This window comes from Canis lupus, chromosome 32 (assembly GCF_011100685.1).
Source record: "Canis lupus familiaris isolate Mischka breed German Shepherd chromosome 32, alternate assembly UU_Cfam_GSD_1.0, whole genome shotgun sequence".
Classification (NCBI taxonomy): domain Eukaryota; kingdom Metazoa; phylum Chordata; class Mammalia; order Carnivora; family Canidae; genus Canis; species Canis lupus.
In genome coordinates, this window is record NC_049253.1 from 32,858,215 (window position 1) to 32,870,086 (window position 11,872).

At 42.2% G+C, this 11,872-nt stretch overlaps 1 pseudogene; it reads left to right on the top strand.

Annotated features, from left to right (window-relative positions):
- The first annotated feature begins 2,252 nt into the window (after positions 1–2,252).
- On the top strand, positions 2,253–5,242 carry LOC119877812 (annotated as a pseudogene).
- The last annotated feature ends 6,630 nt before the right edge of the window (positions 5,243–11,872 follow it).

Sequence of the window (11,872 nt, forward strand, 5' to 3'; positions counted from 1 at the left end):
ACTGTTTATTCAGCAAATACTGAATCACTGAGAGTGAATGTTTAGCTTTACAACAGTAGGAGCAGCCATAACTAATTACTATAGCAGTAGTGAGTTGGAGGAGAGAATAGAAATGTTCCCTACTCTAAGGGAAATATGACTGGCTTCTATTTTATCTCATTCTGACATTGCATCAGGATAAACTTAAAACCCATTGACTTCTGTTTTTTTTTTCTTTTTATAAATAATATTTTTTATTTAAATAAATAAGGAAAAAACATAATTTATCTAAAAATTTCAGTAATAATAAAAATACAGTTTATTGATTTATTTTTTTTAATTTTTATTTATTTATGATAGTCACACAGGGAGAGAGAGAGAGAGGCAGAGACACAGGCAGAGGGAGAAGCAGGCTCCATGCACCGGGAGCCCAACGTGGGATTTGATCCCAGGTCTCCAGGATCGCGCCCTGGGCCAAAGGCAGGCGCCAAACTGCTGCGCCACCCAGGGATCCCAAAAATACAGAGTTTAAACAGATGGAGGGATGTCTTCAATAATGAGAGAAGTGAGAAATGGAAAAAATTGAACTTATAAAAAGGTTGTGACTCTTAAAAATATACCATTTCTCATAGCAAAAAATGTTGATCTCTAAATGCTTTTCCCCAGGCATGGGCTCTAGAAGAACGCTGGCCAGGTTAAATGGTGGAGGAGCATGGCCAGTGAGGATCTGTGTTTAGCACCAAGAGGCCTGGTGTGTCATCCCCTACACTGTACCCTAGAGGAAGCCTTAAAGTGGAATCCTTTCTTCATTTAGGGAAAAGTTCCAGTGTCTGAAAGGGCAATAATTCTGTTGAGGACTGGCTGTATGATTTGCCAAAATTTACATAAGCTGTTCTAACCTGGCTATATAATTTGCAGATCACTCTGTATTTTAAAATGCTTAAAATCTTAACCCATTAGCACTAATTCCAATTGGAAGAGGTAAGAATAGTGCATTTCAATTTTATTTTCCTAAGTTGGCTGATGAAAGTTAATTTGAGGGAAATCTTAGAATCAGCAAAACTACAGCCATTTATGATAAATGGGAACAGGAGAGAATATAGGTTAAAATTCATGTGTTGTCTTGCCTTCAAAAAGCAGCTTAAACTTAATTATTTCAGTCCCTTTTCATTTCATCTTTCTTCTGTCAGGTAGAAAAGCTGAAAAAGTAGTATAAATATTTAAGGAGCAGATTGAGAGAGATGAAGTAGATTATTAACCTCTAAAGGCACAGGGTTAGAAAGAGGTACAGCTGTCATCCATCCAGTGATCTAGGGTCAGGGGGTCAGGAGAGTACTGTAGGTTCAAACAGTGAAATTACATCTTGTTTTGAGAGATTCATTCAAGTTTCTGCTGCAGATTCACTGTGAGGTTGTAAAGAGCATTTGAAAGAACTGAATAGTTGCCTGGTATACGTTTATGGTAAGAGTGGATGTGAGGTGGGGCCTACGGGAAACTGGCTAGAGTCAGAAAATAACCCATCTCAAGTGCTGCCTCTCCTCTTCCAGGACTTCTTTGCGAAATCACTCTATGCCTCTTCCAGATTGTAAGCCTTCCACAGGTCACACTCTGCTATTTCCCCCAAATCAACATACGCTCTCATCCTCAGGCTAGTCTCCTCGCTACCCACAGGCCACTCATCTGCCCAGCTCTGCCATTGCAGTTGCCCTAGCAGCTTGAACCTGGCGAGGACTTGGCCTTTGGAGCAGGCAGCCCCATGTGTGAATCCTCCCTGTTGTACTTGCCAGCTCGAGACCTCAGTTCCTCTGAGGAACTGCTCTCCACCACCACATTCTCATCTGCCAAAACTGGGCTGTTGAGAGCATGAGACCGAGTTGGTGTATTATTCAAGCCTGTTATGGACTGAATTCTATTGTGCCCAAATTCAAATATCAAAATTCTACCCTCCAGTAACTCAGAGAGTAACCACGTTTGGTGATAAGGTCTCTAAAGGAGGTTATTAAGTTAAAATGAGGGCATCTGAGTAGGCCCTAATCCATTATGATCCATGCCCTTCTAAGAGGAAGTCTGGACACCGACACTCGCACCCAGAGATGACTGTGAAGGCACAGAAAGAAGATGGCCACTTCAAGCCAAGGAGAGAGGCCTCAAAAGAAACCAACCTTGCCCACACCTTGATCACAGACTTCTGGCATCCAGAACTAAGAAAATAAATTTCCACCCCATCCTACCTTTGTCCTAAAGCACAAGTTTTAGCTCTTCTAGTAATCACAATGGTGGACCGAATAAAATCCTCCAAAAATGTCCATGTCCTAATCTCCAGAACCAGTTTATGTGTTACCTTATATACTAAACACATAGTATGTATACTATATACTAAAGGGGCTTTGCAGATGTGATTGAGAAGAATCTTGAGATGGGACTACCATGGTTATCTAGGTGGGTACATTGTATTCACAAGACTTTTATAAGAGGGAGACAAGACCAAAGTCAGTAGCAAGAGGTGGATCTATGAAGGATGAGGTTAAAGTGATGCAAGGCGTGGGACGCCTGGGTGTCTCAGGGGTTGAGTGCCTGCCTTTGGCCCAGGGTGTAATCCTGGGGTCCCAGGATGGAGTCCCACATTGCTTCTCTCTCTGCCTGTGTCTCTGCTTCTCTCTGTGTGTCTCTCATGAATAAATAAATCTTAAAAAAAAAAAAAAAAAAAGAAGTGATGCAAGGGGTGAGCCAAGAAACGCAGATGGCTTTTAGAAGCTGAGAGACCGGATGCAGATTCTCCCTTCAGAGCCTCTAGAGGGAACCAACCAGCTGACACCTTGACTTCTACCCAGTGGAACAGAGTTGGACTTCTGACTTCCAGAACTGGAAGATTATAAATTTGTGTTGTTTGAAGCCACTAAATATGTGGTAATTTGTTACAGCAGCGACAAGTAAACATAACAAGTCAAGCTCTGATTGACCAGTCCTCTGAACTGCCAGAGCACGTGGTTGATACCAGGGGAGCAATTGCTAAGAACGCAAGTCCAGTGTCAGCTTGTGTGGATTGGAATCTCTGCTTTAACATCTGCCAGTTGGATGAACATGAGCCAGTTACGTGATCTCTATGTGGTTCAGTTCCTCAAACGGGACTAATAATAATAACCTTCTCATGGAAATTCATCAGTCTCCATCTACTAGAATGCAGATTCAGTAGTAACTGGACTTTGTCTTAGTCACTAATAGCCCCAATAAACCATACTGCAGGAACTCAATCAGTATTTGTAACTTATCATACATTAGTTTGCTTTTTTTTTTTTTTTTTTTTTTTGTCATTTTCAATATTGAAGTACAGTTGGTTGACATGCAGTGCTGTGTTAGTTTCAGGGGTGCAACATAGTTGATTCATTGGTTCTATTCATTACAGAATGCTACTGTGAGTACTTGCCAGACCCAGCGTCAGGTGCAACCGTTAGAAATTAGTGCGGTGCAGAGCGTCGGCGCTCGGGCCTGCGAGCCCGCTCCCGCCCCGCGCGCGCCGCCGCCGCCTCCCAGCAGCCTGAGGTCTTCTACAACCAGATCTTCGTAAGCAGTGAGTGGCACGATGCTGTCAGCAAGAAAACGTTCCCGCCATCACGCCATCCACCGGAGAAGTCCTCTGTCAGGTAGCTGAAGGGGACAGGAAGATGTTGCCTTCCCGCTGGCTCACCCGGGGCCGCTTGCCCCTGTCGTCTCCTACCTGGTGATCTGCACACGGTCCTCAGAGGCCTCCGCTGCTGTGCGGGCCGGCCTGATAAGTACCATGGGAAAACCATTCCTATTGATGGGGACCTTTTCAGTTATACCTGCCATGAACCTGTCGGGGTGTGCGGGCAGATCGTTCCGTGGACCGTCCCCCTCCTGATGCAAGCCTGGAAACTGGTCCAGCCCTGGCGACCGGAAATGTGATTGCGATGAGGGTAGCTGAGCAGACTCCGCTCGCCGCCCTCTATGTGGCCAACCTGATTAAGGAGGCTGGCTTTCCTCCTGGCTGGTCAATACTATTCCTGGATTTGGCCCCACAGCTGGGGCTGCCATCGCCTCCCATGAGGATGGGGACAAAGTGGCAGGCTCCACCAAGGTTGGCCACCTAGTCCAGGTTGCTGCAGGGAACAGTAACCTCAAGAGAGTGACCCTGGAGCTGGGAGGAAAGAGCCCCCACTATCATCATGTCAGATACAGACATGAACTGGGCCGTAGAGCAGGCCCACTTTGCCCTGTTCTTCCAACGAGGGCCAGTGCTGCTGTGCAGGCTACCGGACCTTTGTGCAAGAAGATGTTTACGCTGAGTTTGTGGAGCAGAGTGTTGCCAGGACCAAGTCACGTGTAGTTGGGAACCCCTTTGACAACCAGACTGAGCAGGGGCCGCAGGTGGATGAAACTCAGTTTAAGAAGATCCTTGGTTATATCAAATCTGGGAAGGAGGAGGGGGCAAAACTATTGTGTGGTGGAGGGGCACCTGCTGACCTTGGCTACTTTATCCAGCCCACCGAGTTTGGAGATGTGCAAGACAGCATGACTATCGCCAAGGAGGAGATCTTTGAGACAATGATGCAGATCCTGAAGTTCAAGACCATAGAGGAAGTTGTTGGGAGAGCCAACAATTCCAAGTATGGGCTGGCTGCAGCTGTCTTCACCAAGGACTTGGACAAGGCCAATTATCTGTCCCAAGCCTTCCAAGCTGGCACTGTGTGGATCAACTGCTGTGATGTATTTGGGGCCCAGTCACTATTCAGTGGCTACAAGATGTCTGGGAGTGGCCGGGAGCTGGGAGAGTATGGGTTACAGGCATACACAGAAGTGAAAACTGTCATGATCAAAGTGCCTCAGAAGAACTCCTAAAGAACTCCACCAGCTCCCTCACTCATCCAGTGACTGAGGTCAAGGACATCAGCAGCAAAACCAAAAAAAATGACACTTGCACACGAAAAGTCTCAAGAGAGAAATTCACTCATAGAATCTCTTGATCAAGAAAGTCCCAGATTTTGAATTGGTAAATGGGGGTGGATCCGAGGAAGAGTACAGGGAGAGCCTTTTACCCTGCAACAGTACTACTGCTAGGTTTCAGGCTGATTTTTCAAAACTAGATTCAAATGTCTTATCTTGTCCATCTGGTATCCTTCTGTAACTTGCCCTTGTGGGGGAACAAAAAGCTATTGTTTATCCTTGTACTAACAAGTTGGGGCAACAACTAGTGCCTTCCTTTGTATTCTGGACTAAAACCCATTGAAAACAATGCTGCTGTTCACTTTCTGGTTAAAAGAAAGAAGAAAGATGGGGATCCCTGGGTGGCTCAGCGGTTTAGCTCCTGCCTTTGGTCCAGGGCGCGATCCTGGAGTCCCGGGACTGAGTCCCACATCAGGCTCCCGGCATGGAGCCTGCTTCTCCCTCCTCCTGTGTCTCTGTCTCTCTCTCTCATTAGTAAATAAATTTTTTAAAAATGTGCTTAAAAAAAAAAGTTAAAGAAAAAGAAGAAAGAAAAAAGAAATTAATGCCATACAACATCTAAAAAAATTCACCATGTAAGGCACCATAACAAAAATATACATTTTCATGTACCATAATTAAAACTGTAAAAAAATATATAATGAGGATTAAAGAAACAAAACTAGCTGTGTCACGGGTAATGAGTTATTATAATTTTGCTTTATAATAAAATTATGGGGGCACTGGTCCTAAATTTCATGTTTTAAGCTAATCTATGAATGTGACATTCAGTCCTTCCAGTATTATTTTTACTTTTTAATACTTGCATTTAAAATACAGACTTCAACACAACCTCTGTGTAGTCCTTATAAAAACAATGGAAAGAAGATTATTACAATCATGTTAATAACTTATTTCCAAAATGAAAGATAAGATTGCATACTATCAGAAGGTCTGGAACTGCAATCGCAGGCTTTCAGGCCTTCCTTTAAGTGGTAATTGTTACCACATCTGAAAAAAGAATAACAGTTCTTTTATTTTTTTTTTATAAGAATTACAGTTCTAACAAAATAAACCCCAACAGAGCACCAGAATTGAAACATCCTTTTGGCTACTAGTAAGTCACACTGTAAAACAGTCACTTTTGCATTGTCCTATGGAGCCAACATAGTTTCTTAACCAAGGATGTCCTAAGGCTTCTTGTAATATTGGGCAAGGAGTCGCTACATCTTCCCCATTATCAGAAACATATGCCCAGGAAGAGCAACACCACCTTCTTGTCCTTGAGAATAACTGAAAAAGGGTGTGAAATGTGCCCATAGCTTTCTTTTCTTCTATCTTTTAAAAGAAATATTAACTGCATTTTTTTCCTAATGCAAAAGTAACATACATTGTGGAAAGTCTAGAAATATGGGAAAAGCAAAGGGGAAAATGATTTTTAACATCACTGTCCAAAGGTATGCACTATTACCAGATTGATAGTCTTCGAGATTTCTAATAGGCATATAAACATATTTTTAATAAAATTGGAGTCACATTGTACTTCTTTTTCAAAATCTGCTTGTTTTGCTTAGTATTTTCCCATGTCACTAAACCTTTCAAAATATGAACGTTTAACCTTTGGTTGCATAGGTTAGATGCCTGTACTATTATTTACTCCTACTATTGATTATATAGGGTCTTTACCTTTTTTCCTCCCTCCCAAACAACAGTGTTATGAATAGATTCATATCTTTGGGCACATCTTCTCTGATTATTTCCATGGGATAAATTGCTAGCAGCAGCAAGTCTCTGTGCATATTTCCAGGGAGTATGGTGTGGGAGTGGAAGGTTAGACATGGTGGTGTGCACATGTTAAAGAAAGGTCTCTATGTTTATCTGCAGTACAGGAGGGCCTCTTTCCTCAGAATCCAGCCAGCACTAAGACATCGTTTTTTAATCCCTGCCAATCACAAGGCAACATAGTATGTTGTTCCACTCAGATACAGGGATATTTAGTTACTCCTCCTCATGGGTTGGCATTTTAATCAGAAAATGGGAAAAACTCTGTAGCTTTCCTTCCCTCTCAGTGACGAACTAAAATCCTAAAAGCAGCGAGCAACAGTGACCAGAGCAGCGTAAGCAGGCATAATTGCTTGTTAGGTGAGTAAATGGAAGTGGTGGAGCAAGTAAGGCTAACAGAGACGACCTAGACCCGTGAATTTCTCTTTTGTTAAAGAAGCAACAGAAATACATTCTTCAAATAAAATCTTACATAAGGCCCCAATATATAAACACAGATGAAAGCAGAGACCTGTCCTTTAACCTGGATGAAGATGCCTGAATCCTCCCTTCTCAGCATCCCTTTCTTGTTTGAAGAAAGCTCTCACTGGACTTGAGGGAGCCTTGGGATTTTCACACAACCCCATTTGAAAACTGGTTATCCCTTAATTTTATTTGTGAGGAAATGAAGACCTAGATAATTTACTCATAATCACAATAAGTTATTGTCAGATGGAAATTGAGATTAGAATGAACATTTAAATACATATGGTTACTATGATTTAGAACAAGATATTTAAACTTTTCTGGCTTCAAGGATTGAAATAACATCTACCTCTTGGTGGCAGTGTAAGGATTGTACAAGAAAATAAAATAATTGGGGATCCCTGGGTGGCTCAGCGGTTTAGCACCTGCCTTTGGCCCAGGGCGCGATCCTGGAGTCCCGGGATTGAGTCCCACATCGGGCTCCTGACATGGAGCCTGCTTCTCCCTCCTCCTGTGTCTCTGCCTCTCTCTCTCTCTCTCTCTCTCTCTGTCTGTCTATAATAAATAAATAAATAAATAAATAAATAAATAAATAAATAAATCTTTAAAAAGTTAAAAAAAAAAGAAAAAATAATCTCTGGTCTCTCGGCTAAATGTTGTCTGTACATTGATTACTCCCAAATATGTACCTCCAGCCTAACATCCACCTTGAACTTGAGCTGGGAGAAATTGGATATTGAACAGCCTACTCGGTGTTTCTCGGTGTTTCTCTCTGAATGCCAAATAAGCACCTCTAACTTAACGTGTTTGAAGCTGAGCTCCTAACCTGCCTCCTCAAATCTCCCACCCTCTGCACCATCTCAGTAATAGCATCTACTTTTCTTGTTGCTCTTCCCAGAACCTTGGGTTTTCCCCCAACGCCTCCCATTCTCTCACATTCCACATCCAAGACATTGGAAGAGCTTCTTGGCTCTACCCTCAAAATGTATTTGGATCCTTCTTATCACCTCCACTGTACCACCCTGGTCCAAGTACCACCCTCTCTCCCTGCTTCCTCACTGGTCTTCCTCCTCCTCCTCTCTTCCTCTTTCTTTCCATTCTTACCACAATTGCTAGGGAGATCCTGTTAAAACATAAGCACCTGCCATGCCTCAGCTCAGAACCTCTCCATGGTCCCCAGTTCCATCAGTGTAAATCCAAGGTCTCAAACAGGCCCAATCTACCCAGCTGCCCATTGCCTCCTGACTCTCCTGCTGCCCTCTCCCTGGCTGTGCAGCTCCAGCCTTCACCCGCCTCACTGGTCCCTGGAGGGCTTCCTGCAGGTTCCTTCCAGGCTACCCCTCACCTCCTGCGGTCTTTGCCCAAAGAGCACCATGTCAACAAAGCCTTGTCTCCCCTCTAAAACTGCACACTCTTCATAGACAGATGCCCTTTTCTCTTTTTTCTGCTTTATTTCTCTCCATAGTAAAACATACGATATGATTTTATTTCTTCATCTTCTGTCCTCATCATCTAGAATCTAAGCTCCATGAGGGCATAGATGTTTTCTGTCTTGATCAATACTTTATCTCCAGTGTCTGGAATAGTGCCTAGCACAGAGTAAGTGCTCACTAAATATTTGTTGAATGAATCACATATGGAGAGCTTTTAACAGCATGGTGTGTGCTCATTAAATATTGTCATCATTTGCAGGTATTTTCAGCACTGGTTTTCCTCTCCAAACTCTCTCTTTCTAAAAGCCAGCAAGGAGAAACTACTTCCTTAAGAGATAGCTGATTTTAAGGTGCTATCTTAGGACAATTTTAACATTCAGTTCCTAAGCCTGAGTTTCTTTTTTTTTTTTTAATTTTTATTTATTTATGATAGTCTCACACACACACAGAGAGAGAGAGAGGCAGAGACATAGGCAGAGGGAGAAGCAGGCTCCATGCACCGGGAGCCTGACATGGGATTCGATCCTGGGTCTCCAGGATCGCGCCCTGGGCCAAAGGCAGGCGCCAAACCGCTGCGCCACCCAGGGATCCCCTAAGCCTGAGTTTCTTAAATGGTTTTGATTTATTAGGGATGGGAATATGGAACGCAAAATGGAGAATTGTGAAAGTCATGGATGAATTCTCAAAGCGATATCCTACCCATTAATAAAGTATAAATTCAATGTAAAGAAATCGAAAGTAATAATGTAAATGCTAATTGGATTTTTATTTGATTACTTAGTTTAAAACTCTAAGAATCTTCTTTTTAAGATTAAGTTATTATTTTTTTTTCCTTAAGCAACATTGAGCATTGTAACAGAAAGAAAATATCATGACCCTGACTTCCTTTATACTTAGGCAATGGAAATATGACACTGTATCCAAGAGAATTACCGGGATCAAAGGTCAGCTCCTGTTTCGGGAATGCCCCATAAACAGAAATTGCTTTCTGCTTACATTATTTCCTTCAAGAGAGATAAAGACAACATTACATCTTAGAATCAATCGTGAGTTTGTCTGTGATCATCAGTATTTTAGTACTAAAAATAAACACTCCATAAATACTTTTAATTCACTCAAAAATGTTACAAATAAGAAAGTTTTTAGCACAAACTAATTAATTATTCATTGAAAATTGTTGAGGTCTTAGGATATGCACAAGAATGTAGGAAAAAGGAATATGGCTTTACAATCTTCCCACATTCATATTTCTGACTTTCTTCCTTTGGTTTCTGGCTGGTCTTTTTTTTTTTTTTTAAGATTTATTTATTTATGATAGACATAGAGAGAGAGAGGCAGAGACACAGGCAGAGGGAGAAGCAGGCTCCATGCCGGGAGCCCGACGCGGGACCTGATCCCAGGATTCCAGGATCGTGCCCTGGGACCAAAGGCAGGCACTAAACCGCTGAGCCACCCAGGGATCCCCTGGTTTTCAGCTGGTCTTAATCAGATGTGTATGCAGGCCCTCCTCTATAGTCAATGTCAATGAAAATTACAATAGCACATGTAAATGTGTTCTAGAAAGAAGGAACCACAAGTGTGAAGCCTTGCAATAGGGACAAATCAAGCAGAACAAAAAGATCAAATTTCTGATTTTATGTCCATACCCAAGCTACATTATAAAAAGCAGTAGTGAGAACACTGGTGGAAAGACAAAATGGTATTGTTACTTTGGAAAACAGTTTCTTATAGTTAACTATGCATTTACCATATGACCCAGCAATCTCACACCTACATATGAGAGAAAATAAAACTCAGGGGATCCCTGCTTGGCTCAGCGGTTGAATGTCTGCCTTCTACTCAGAACGTGGTCCCAAGGTTTCGGGATCAAGTCCCGCATCTGGCTCCTGAATGGAGCCTGCTTCGCCTCCCCCTGCCTATGTCTCTGCCCCTCTCTGTGTCTCTCATGAATAAATAAATAAAATCTTAAAAAAAAGAGAAAAGAAAACTTGGTTCACACAAAAAACCCTGCACATGAATGTTTGCAGTAGCTTGATTCATAATTACTCCAAACTGGAAAAAAACAAATGTCCTTCAGTTGGCAAAGGGTTAGCAAACCAGGGTGGGGTGGGGTGGGTGGAGGTGGGTGGGGTAGGTGGAGGTGGGTGGGGTAGGTGGAGGTGGGTGGGCGTGGGTGTGTACATATATATGAAATGGACTACTACCATCAATAAAAAGGAACAAACTAATCATACATGCAGCCACATGCAAGGATCTCAAATGTGAAGTGAAAGAGGCCAGGCTCCAAAAGCAATGTACTGTAGGATTCCTGGAAAAGGCAAAACTATGGGACAGAACACAAAGCAGTGGTTGCCAGAAACTGGAGGTCAGGAAAAGAATTAACTACAAAAGAGCACAAGGGAAGTGATGAAAGTTTGGTATTTTGATTTCAGTGATTTTACAAAATTGTATGAATTTGTCTAAACTCACAGAACTGAGTTATACCACACACAAAGTGAATGGAATTCATTTTCATCCATTTGGAGTAAGAATAACCAAAATGCAAACATGGGGGCACCTGGGTGGCTCAGTGGTTGAGCATCTGTCTTCGGCTAAGGTCATGATCCGAGGGTCCTGGGATTGAGCCCTGCATTGGGCTCCCTGCTCAGCAGGGAGTCTGCTTCTCCCCTTCCCCGACTACCCCTGAAGATAAATAAAGTCTTAAAAAAAAAAAAACCCAACCCAAAATGCAAACACATTGTTGCTGTGCTAATTCAGTTAGGAGCTAAAATTCATGTGGATTTATGTTCCAGAAGAACCTATGCCGTTTCTGAGACCTACATTCCTAAAGCTGGTGTTTTAATAAGAAATAAATAAGTAAATAGATAAATAAATGTGCATAGGTAGGTAAATAAATAAATAATAAATAAATAAATAAATAAATAAATAAATAAATAAATAAACTATTTAAAATAATATAATCTGGGACACCTGGGTGGCTCAGCAGTTGAGCATCTGCCTTTGGCTCAGGGCGTGATCCCTGGGGTCTGGGGATCAAGTCCCACATGGGCTCCCTGTAGGAAGCCTACTTTTCTCTCTGCCTCTCTCTCTGTGTCTCTCACGAATAAATAAATAATTTTTTAAAAAAAATAAAATAATATAATCTGACATAGTGGTAAGTTATTATGAAGAAAAATAAAGCTTGATAAGGGGAAAGAGTTACGGGGAAGGGAGAATGTTTGATAGAATGCCAGGGAAACAATTCTGAGTGGTGACAGTTGGACAGAGACTTC